At 42.8% G+C, this 9,663-nt stretch overlaps 1 protein-coding gene across 1 annotated transcript in view; it reads left to right on the top strand.

Annotated features, from left to right (window-relative positions):
- Positions 1–9,663, top strand: part of nfasca (neurofascin homolog (chicken) a) — a 79,981-nt gene continuing 70,318 nt past the window's right edge. Inside the window, exon 1 of the mRNA XM_088921817.1 lies at positions 1–172. The gene's annotated coding sequence lies outside the window, so the exon portion shown is untranslated. The remainder of the gene's footprint in view (positions 173–9,663) is intronic.

Below are 9,663 nucleotides of genomic sequence, written 5' to 3'. Positions count from 1 at the left end.
GCTGTACTGCGGCTTGGAGAGCCAGCGAGAGGCTGATGAGAGAGAAATTAATGAGGGGGATTCGCTGCGTTTAACCCAAACAGACTGAAAAATACAGGTTTTCCACAAACAAAGTGAACGAGGAGTAAGACGTCGTCGGAAGTCAAGGAAGGTCGCGGTCGCCGAAAGTCAGGTAGGGTGTCAATTGTTATTTTAGTTATTGCTTTGGAATATAGTGGGTCGGATGCTGCTGGATATTGCGTGTGTGGGGATTTTCGGGCACAAACGTACAGCCGGAAACGGTGAGATTATACACATCTAGGGCGGGGAATTTCGGCAAACATCTTGCTTGGCGGTTTGTAAAACCACAACAGATGCTAATCTCTCGTCCGCAAGTGTTGGGATGTTCTGAGTGAACCGCGCTGCGGACCGCTGACTGCTGCAGCTGAGTTTTGCTGCTCTGCGCAAATTATAACCAGGCTCTGAAACCCAAGAAATATGAAGTCTTGTGCACTTAGCCTACACAGTCCCGAGACCTTTATTTAACGACGGACTGTGTTGGACCAACAGCAGTGACTGACAACGCGGACAGGCTTAGAGAAACTGAACCTTTCACCGGAGTAATGGTTTTGGCCGGTTGTTGCAGTTATAATAAGCACATAACACTGGAGCAAAATAAGTAAATGACTAAAACTGGTAAGCTTCTCTTAGAAGTCTTGATATTGTGTAAACTTTTGCTGCATATTTATTTCAATGCTGTAATTCGAGGGGTGACCGCAGCGCTCTGTTTTGCAAACGCAGGTACAGTCTCTATCAGCTTTGGATCCCGTAACTGAATGTCCGCCACGGTGCCTCCTTAAAAGATGAGGTCGGGGAAAATAGGGTGTTTTTGAGCGTTTTTTTCATAGCTGATACGGCAAATTGTTTTATTTCCCGAGAACCTTGTAGACCTGCGGTGAAAGAGGAATCAAAGATTCTAGAACAAGTCCACAGTGACTCGCGACAGAGGTCTGGGATAGAGAAATCATATGACGAACTGGGGTGGTTTCCTCATCGCCTCATTCATCAGATCCCTGAAGCAAACCGTATCGGATCTTTCCAGGGCAAAGGGGTTATCCGCCTGGGCGGAAGATATTCGATTAAAAATGGGGGCTCGTTTAATATTATTTTGGGGGTTGCAAACAAGGCCAGAAAGTATGCAGTATGTGCCTATTGCTTATATTCATACGTCTTTATAAGCCACTATTAACCCACCGGTCCGTTTAGGCATTTATCTGATGTTAAATCACTCGGTTATGTCCTAGAGCGGCCATGCTGAATCGAATGAATGATGCGTAAACACGAATTAAAAGTGCTCGTTACTTATTGTTCACTCTGTTCTTTTATTGAAATAGTTGAAATCTATCTCAAACTCTTTTAATTCATTAAACAATCGAACCTGTGCCAAATGGCTGGATAAGGATGGGACGCACTGAAGTGAAGACTCATACGGTGACTGTTCTCTGCAGAGTCGGCGCTAGCATTTTGTTTTCTGAATTCTGTAAACCCTCACACGAACTATCAAATTAGTAAACAACGAATTCATCCAGAACAGCATCTCTGAAATAAACTAAATGAGCTGCAGCTTTTCTTTCAAGGCTTTGCATGTTGTTTAGACAGTGTTGGTAGTGCTGGGTTTGTGTGAAACACTTGGAAAGTGTCGCTCACTGTCCTTGGCCATCGAATGGCATTGAGCTGTGGTACCTTGTGTGTCCGCGGTAAACAGCCCGACACTGCCTGTCTCTTGGGGGTCTTAAAATCGTTTTGAGCCTTTCTGGACAAGCTTTAATGACCGGCAATGTGTTGACCTGTGATTGCTTACAGCAGGTATGGGAGAGAATGTGTTGGTGTTGATACTGGAGGACTTCCAGATGTATGTAGGCCACTGTTGAGTCCGCTGAGCTCAAAGGAGGACAAGCACAAGATCTGGGTAGCCTGCTCAGGTTGGAAAAAATATAGCAAAACCTCTACCCTAACCCCAAGTGCTTATAAAAAAGATGGGAATACATTGCTGGCTCAGCCGTGGACGGGCAGACTCTGTGCCTGTACAGTACCCTCCTCAAGCCAACCAGCCCCTGAGTCTCCAGGTTTTTTTCCCGTTTTTGTGGAGACGTTGGGCTGGAATGGGAAAGGTTTAATCTCCAGCATTAGTCATGGGTTTTATTATTACTCCTGTGTTTACAGGTGTGTTCTGTGACTTCACAATCAGCATTTCCTTTCTGTATTTTCATGGGTGTCTTCATGATGCCTTCCAGGCTATGAGAGCTCTCTTCTCAGGGATAGAAGTTTCATACTGCACTTTTTCACTGCCACACTGTGATCTGTGGTGTTGATTCCTGCGTATGGACTGGAGTATCACATGGCTCTTGAAAAACATCCTCCCAGTTCACTGCACTGGCTGTTCTGGTTTCAGGTACTGAGCATGCTGCATCTCTGCTGTGGTGCTTGATTACTGGGGTGAATTGAGTTCACTGTCCAATGGTCGGGTGAGAGAATAGTTACAGTACTTGTTCATATTGTGGTGCTATAGGTGTGTGGAGTGGTAGAAAAGTCTGCTGAAACAATGCTTTTGGTTTGGTTTTGGATTCAAGTGCCGAGTTCAATACTGGGGGATGCTAATACTTTTTACTTGTGCTTCAAGATGATGCAAGGGCAGCTCTTAGTGGTGTGCGTTTAGGCACCCTCTCTGTGGTGATTAGAATAGTGTGCTTTAACATTGCCGTGCCTACGAGAATACATTGTTTACAATCCTGCTTTTTATGTGCCAGACTCTAATTTGGCAAATGTCTTGAGTACTTGATTTAAACAGTGACTCTAATAAATAGGTCACCAGATACACATAGCACATTGTATCTTTTGTGTGCTCTTCTTGTGATAATATGTAAGCGCAGTTAACAGGCAGTGCACAAAACGAAGCCGCTGTTTGGACTCAGTGCTCACAGAACTGAGAGCTTCTGTCTTCCAGGGACTTATTCTTCCTCGATAGGTATGCAGTATTCAGTGCAGCTGGGTGGGTAGCCCAGAATGTTAATGTGCCTTACAATTCTGCACATTTTCTCGCTTTCGCTTGGAGTTGCAACCCATATGTCTGCTCTGTCGGTCATATTTTTTTAATCTGGGCACAGTCAGGTGATTGGTGGCCACAGAGGTGCTCTGCCAAGGTGGCACTGCAAGCAGCCCTTTTAGAATAGCGGGACTTTAATTAAAACGGCATTAGAAGAACCTGCTATTCTTCTCCAGGCCAGCTTGGCTTTGGGTTGAGAAGAATTTTCTGTTTTTAAATGGTTTAAACACAAACTGTGTTTGTGTTTTTAGAAGACATAAAATGCAAGGACGAAGTTCTTAATTCCTGCCCATTGGACAAGGTTTTGGTTGTGAGTATTATGTATGGTTTAGCTTTGTTGAGTCTTAACGTGTATCTGTGCCAAACAATTCTTATAGAGTATTTAACATCTTTTTAAGCTTTCATGTTGCATATAAACCAGATTAGTTTCATCTTTGAATATGTATGATTAGAGACTATCTGTGGTATATTTACTTTCGCCTCTGGTCTGCCATGTTTTCACTGGACAGAGACCGCAGCACGGGTGAATAATTTAAATAAATATTCTAAAATAAGTCCACCAAACGTGAAGTAGGACACCGCCTGGATCCCGAGTTAATGAATCACTCCCAGCCGGCTGTGTGTGTTGAGATGTTTACTTCTTACCTTTTGCGTTCATCCTGACTTGATGTACTGTACACCAAGCCTGCACCTGCTCTTCTCAAGGGGTTTTGTTTTGCATCCTTTTAATGATGGTGAACAACTCCCCACACTCCTAAACAAGGGAATTCTTCCCATCCCAGTGTTCTTGGCTTGACTCCATGAATCTTGTTGGGGAAATGACGGGGCCTTTAATTTAGACTCGGTGTGAAACACGGGGAGATCATCCTGATGTCGGCTCAACCCACAGTGCCTGGAGTTTCAGACGTCAGTGACAATACTCTCCCAGGTATGGGATGCTGCCATCAGGAGGATTCAGGCTGTCTGCAGGCCTGGCTGCTTATTGACAGCTGCCGTTTCTGTAGTGGTTTTAAGCTGAGGTCACACATACAGTACAGCTCTATATTAAGGAGTTAAGTGATCAGAAATTCCCTTTGCTTCTTATGGGGATTTAAGTGCCTAAGGATTTTGAATGTAAGGCTCGTAGAGAATTCTTTGGGGGTGTGACTGTATCCCAGCATCATGACTCACACCAAAGCTGACATGTGGCAGAAGTAATGCAGTACTTCCTGTGACATTGATTGTCTCCTTCATGGGTAGTTCATCAAAAGGATGATAAGTGATGATGATGTCCCTTCCTTGCCCAGCCTGTTGTGCTTTATTTTTTGTGTGGAAGAATTTTACTGCCATGAAAATGGAGTCTGAAACTTTTCTGGGCTCCTGGTAAGATGTTGGAGTTATTGGATATGTCTTCTCACCAACCAGATCAGAAGAGACCCTAGAGCTTTTAAGAACATCTTTTAGACTGTAGAATGTGGGTCTTCAAACTGAGAGACTGATGTGTAAGACAGCATACAGTATATACTGTACTGGGGACAGAGCTGAGAGCAAGAGGAGAGGATGGATAGTGGTGCATAAAAGAAGAAAATACTTCGGCATCAGAGTAGATTCTAGCACAGATGCATCTGCCTCTTGTGTACCTTCTGTTTCCACTGAAGGGCAGGCTGTTCCTGAGAGCTCCCAGGTGCATCCAATTTTTAAGATGAAACACCAAATTTGTGTTCACTGTTTTAAAAGACTGCCCTGATTAAAAGGACAATTTCATCCTCTTTTCATGTGATGGACTGAGGACTTTGAAAAGGTTTTTTTTCTCTGCTTTGTTTTCCCATAATGTTCCAACTTTTCCTATGTGTCACTGTAGGGAGAATATCACAGTGACATTTATGTGATCTCCCTCTCTGTCCTTACTTTGAAGTTTGGTTGTCCAGCCTCATCTTTCATGTGGAGATAATGAAGGAAGTGAAATACAAACCACTGCCTGTGTCATTTTGCTCTTATTCAGACCTGTTTTTATGGGCATCTTCAAAGTCTCTTTAAAGCAAATACTCTTATTATTGAAAATGACAATACACAATGTTATGGATTTCTGTGATTGTAGTCTTTCAATCCTGACTTTGAAATTCTTTTTATTGTTTTTTTCACTCCTTCAGCAATAATGACATCAATTGTTCATTATAATCAGGTTTTGTTAATGGAAGTTAGGTCTCCTGTAACAGGCAAGAGCGTATTTTTGTATGCCAGTAATTCAAGGTTTTATAACGGCAAGGTTTAAAAACCACTTTCCTGTATTATACTCCCTGTGTTCTTTCAATGTGTAAATATATAATTTACTAATTAATAACTAAAATGGCTTACAGAGTTTTTGAAGCCCATGTTTGAAGACTGATGTAAAAGTATTATTTGGGGAAGAAATAATGGGTCTTGTTCATATTAATGAAGAATTAAGCAGTCCTTCAGTAAAGTCAGACAGCACGCTGAGGCACAGCTTAACCACAGGGTGAAAAATATCTCAAGTAGTCAAAGGAATTGATTAACATTTTTTTATTTTTGAGCAGCTGTCCAGATGGCAGAGATGACCCCCAGAGACCGGATCTCTCTGTAGGCCAGTGTGAGATTTAACACGCAACCCTGTGGCGCATCTGTAATAAAAATTCCAACTTCTATTCATTTTGTGGGCAAAATTTACGTATTAAAGGTTGGATCGGAGATCTGAATTATGCAATGGCAGTGGAAAAAAATGCTCAAAGCAAGAGGAAGATCAGTCTTAAAGCAAAGTCTTAAGAAGTTAATCACTTCTTTGTTGTTTCAAGGTGTTTATAGGACAGTTATGTTCCCCTGTCCGTCCTGCACCTGGTTCGACCCTGGAGACTGGTCACCCACACTGTTCGCAAAGTATTCCAGTACATAAATCGCACAGAGTGCTTTGGTGGTTATTTTGGTTAAAAAATAATTTAGGAAATCTGCTTGTGATCCTCATACCGTTGCGAATCCTGCGACGGGTTCACTGCTTTAGTGTCCTGTGCCTTTGTCAGTGGAAGAGGAGTTGGGATCTCTAATGCTGTAACCCCTCAAGCCATTCTGTAAGCAGCAGCTGTCAGACACTTTCAGCAGTCAAGTCAGCAACAGGCCTTGTGGCATGAGACTTAAAACCAATCTAAATCTGAGGCAGTTTCACCAATTCAATTTTCTCAGATTTTCTGTAGCCGGTAAAATAATAAAAGTATAATAGTATTATGTTTACAACTGTGCAAGAGTTATGGATAAATAATGCGAGTATGAATGTTTTTTTCAAGAACATCTATTTTTGCCCATTAACAATGACGGTGCATTTTAATACTTTAGAAACTGTAGAATAACCACAGCAAAGATATCACAGAGTCTGCTGGTTTAAAACAAATCCATTTCTCTGGAGATTTTCTTGTTTGTCAAGGCTTCTGTATAGGAAAAAAAATGAGAGGGGTTATTTGCTGGCTTGGATGGTTAAAAGGAACACAAATTCAAATATCCTTTATTGTGGTCTGAGGTATTACTTCAGATTAGCATACTGTTTAGCAGTACCAGCCAATAGTTTTTTTTTTTGTCCTAACTTGCAATGGTTTGAAACCGCTACAGCTTCGCCGCCTTGAATGGGATACTTTGTTCTTGATGTAACCATTTGTTAAATAAATCAATCAATTGTAATTGGCAGCAAGCATGGGGAGAGGTGATACAGCCTCTCCTGGTTGTTCCTGAAATAAGATGCATGTCTTTGTTCCCTGGGGGATGATAGGAGACAGGGGTCGCTTTCCTCAGAGCCACTGGGATTCAGGCCTCTGTGCTCGTGATGTGGTTCAGGTGTAAAGCTGGTTATGGTACAATAGCTTTATATCCTTTAGGGTTGATTTCCCAAACCAAGATTAGCTGTAGTTCTAGACCTGTTTGACCAAAATAAATCCAAGATTAGAGCTAATCTGGGTCTGTGAAATCCCTGATTAGTCTTTGGAAGTCCAGGATTAGTGTATTAATACACTTGACACCTGGACATGAAAAGTGAGCTTCACACCTGTCAGAATCACAGGTCACTCTTTTATTATTCTAACAAAGAAGAATTGCATGAAGTGTTCATCCCAAATGACAGTCCTTGACCGCGTTCAAGTAGACTCGGTTGGCATTCGATTGTGAACTTTTATTTACCGTCACGAGACTTATGAAGCTGTAGCTTGTAGTATTTTCATCATGGGGAAATGCTGCACTGAGTTCCTTCCCATATATAAAGTAATTACAAGTTTGGGGTTTACTTTTCTCTGGAATCATGCGATTTGATCTGACTAACCAACTATGTATCTTCTGCGAGACAGAGACATTAACCACACATCAACTTATAGACCTTGATACAGTACATCCTTCATATAATTGTTTGTTTACCTCATCTGACATTAAACTCCCTTGTAACTTTAAAACTTGGTTAGGAACAGAGCTGAAATGAGAATGAATTTATCTGCAGATTGTGTTTCAGAAGCCGAGATGTTTTTTTACAAGCTAGCCTCTTTAGTGAAATCAGCCACTGAGGACCAGGTCAGTAAATTATTTATTTCGTCTTCACCTGGGAAGACTGTTTGAAGTGCGGAGCATTGTTTAGGTTTGTAATGGAGCAGCATTGCAATTGTTTGCAGAGTCTTCTGTGCATTTGAAAGGCAGCTTTTCTTTACTCTTTTCATTGTGAACACAGGCCTGAGCTTTGGGGGTGGAGTTCAGGTGTGATTCTAGTTTGGAACTGAAACGGGCTGAGCTGAGAAACAGGAGCCTCTGGAAATATGTGGCACTGCTGTTTGATTAGTACAGTATATCTGTTTGTCATGGGGAGTTAAGGTGTGAAAATTCAATTGCTATATTGATTACAGGTCTACACCTGGGACTCCAAATTCTCACCTTCCCATTGCAGGAATTGAACTGCAGGGAATTGATTAAGGCCATCTTATTGCCACAAAGAGGTGTAGGTAGAGGAAGGGAAATAAATGCTCCTGTTGCATAGCTGGTTGATTCATTCAGGTTTTTGTAATTTGCTGACTCCTGTGTATGTATTAATACCTGCTGCTGGACACTTGTCACTTCTCGTCATCCAGGTGGATGCTGCACATTGGTGGAGGGGAATCCCCATTACCTGTAAAGCGCTATATAAGTGTAAGCAATTATTAATAATTCTCTTGTAACCCAGAATGGATGAGGCTGCTTTGCAAAGACTACTCAGGCGTTGCTCCCTGTTGGTGAGGGCCGCCCCTGTTTCTGGACACTGAGACACTGCGACAGGGCAAATCCGTTTGCTCTCCACCGCAATCTGAAAGTGTCCCCTAACATGCACCCAGCGGGCTGGATGATTGACTGGACTGGCTGACTGTCTAATCCCAGTGCTTCCAGGACTGTAGCTCAGGGGCTTGGCAGTGCCGTCTAGCAAGGACATACGAAAGATCGACAGACATCAAAGAGGAAGCACCGAACCCCTCCCACCCACTTCGCCGCCGCCGCTGCCTCCTCCTTCGGGCTACCGTCTCAATTTTTCAACCCATCTCTCATGAAATTGATCCCACATGCCAGTGAGCAGGATTTCCCCTTTGGGTCCTATCTTATTAACATGCCTGCTAACAGGAGCTGCGGGATTGGGATGCATGTGTGACACAGCGCGTTACAGGATGTGATGCCATGTATTCACACTCATACAAACATCTGTGGAGGTGTCCCGCAGTGCGAGAGTGAATCCCAGCCTGGCATCATGGGGCCCTCTAGGACGCAAGCTCTGACTTGAGACCAGATGCAGCTCTGCTTAATATCGCTTTATCAGCATTCATATCTGTTTTGAAGGATTCTTAAAAATGGGTGCAGCATCAGAGAGGTTATTTCTAAGCATTGTGTTTACAAAGTTTAACACACTGAGAATTATCTAATGTAGTAAGGAGATGGGTTAACTAACAGGAGTTCTTAAATTGGGGGAAAAAATCTGTTGGGACAGCGTATTTCATAGAAAGATAAATTCAGAGACCCCTTTTCAGTTTCTCTCTCCCATTATGTTGTTTGGCGGCTGGCTCCTATTTTCAGTTCACCAGACTCATAACTCCTCAGCTCACCGCTGTCCACCTGCACCAGAGAACAATGCATATCCATTTTTTTATCATCGGATTTGCTTTTTTTTCTAGCTCTCTGCCTTTTTTTTTTAACACCAAACAAGAACGGTGCATGGGGCTCTCACTCCCCAGCTGACACGGAGAGACACTTGTCGGCTCATTACAATGAGAAAATAGAGGAGAAAGCAGAAATTCTGTCTGGTGGTTCTGCGCCCATGTTGGGAGAATTGCCTTTTTCCATTCTTTGTGTCAGCAGATGGACAATAGAAGCCCAGTGAAAGAGCTGCTCTTCTGTTTAACAGTGCATACGATGCCTCCACACGGGCTCCAGTTCTTAAACTCCTTATCTTGCACCCTGAGGGAGTTCCTTTCGGACATATTGTTCTGAGAAAGTGGGGAGAAAGACAGAATAGAAAAATTAGGTTGGTGGGGGAGGAGGTTGAGTGGGTTAGTGGAAGAGATTTTGACTGCATGCTGTAAAAAATATCACAAGTTGTGATTCACTTT

This window comes from Atractosteus spatula, chromosome 7, assembly GCF_055471065.1.
Source record: "Atractosteus spatula isolate fAtrSpa1 chromosome 7, fAtrSpa1.hap1, whole genome shotgun sequence".
NCBI lineage: Eukaryota > Metazoa > Chordata > Actinopteri > Semionotiformes > Lepisosteidae > Atractosteus > Atractosteus spatula.
The sequence above is the reverse complement of the archived record's forward strand: the minus strand, read 5'-3'. Positions and strand labels throughout refer to the sequence as shown.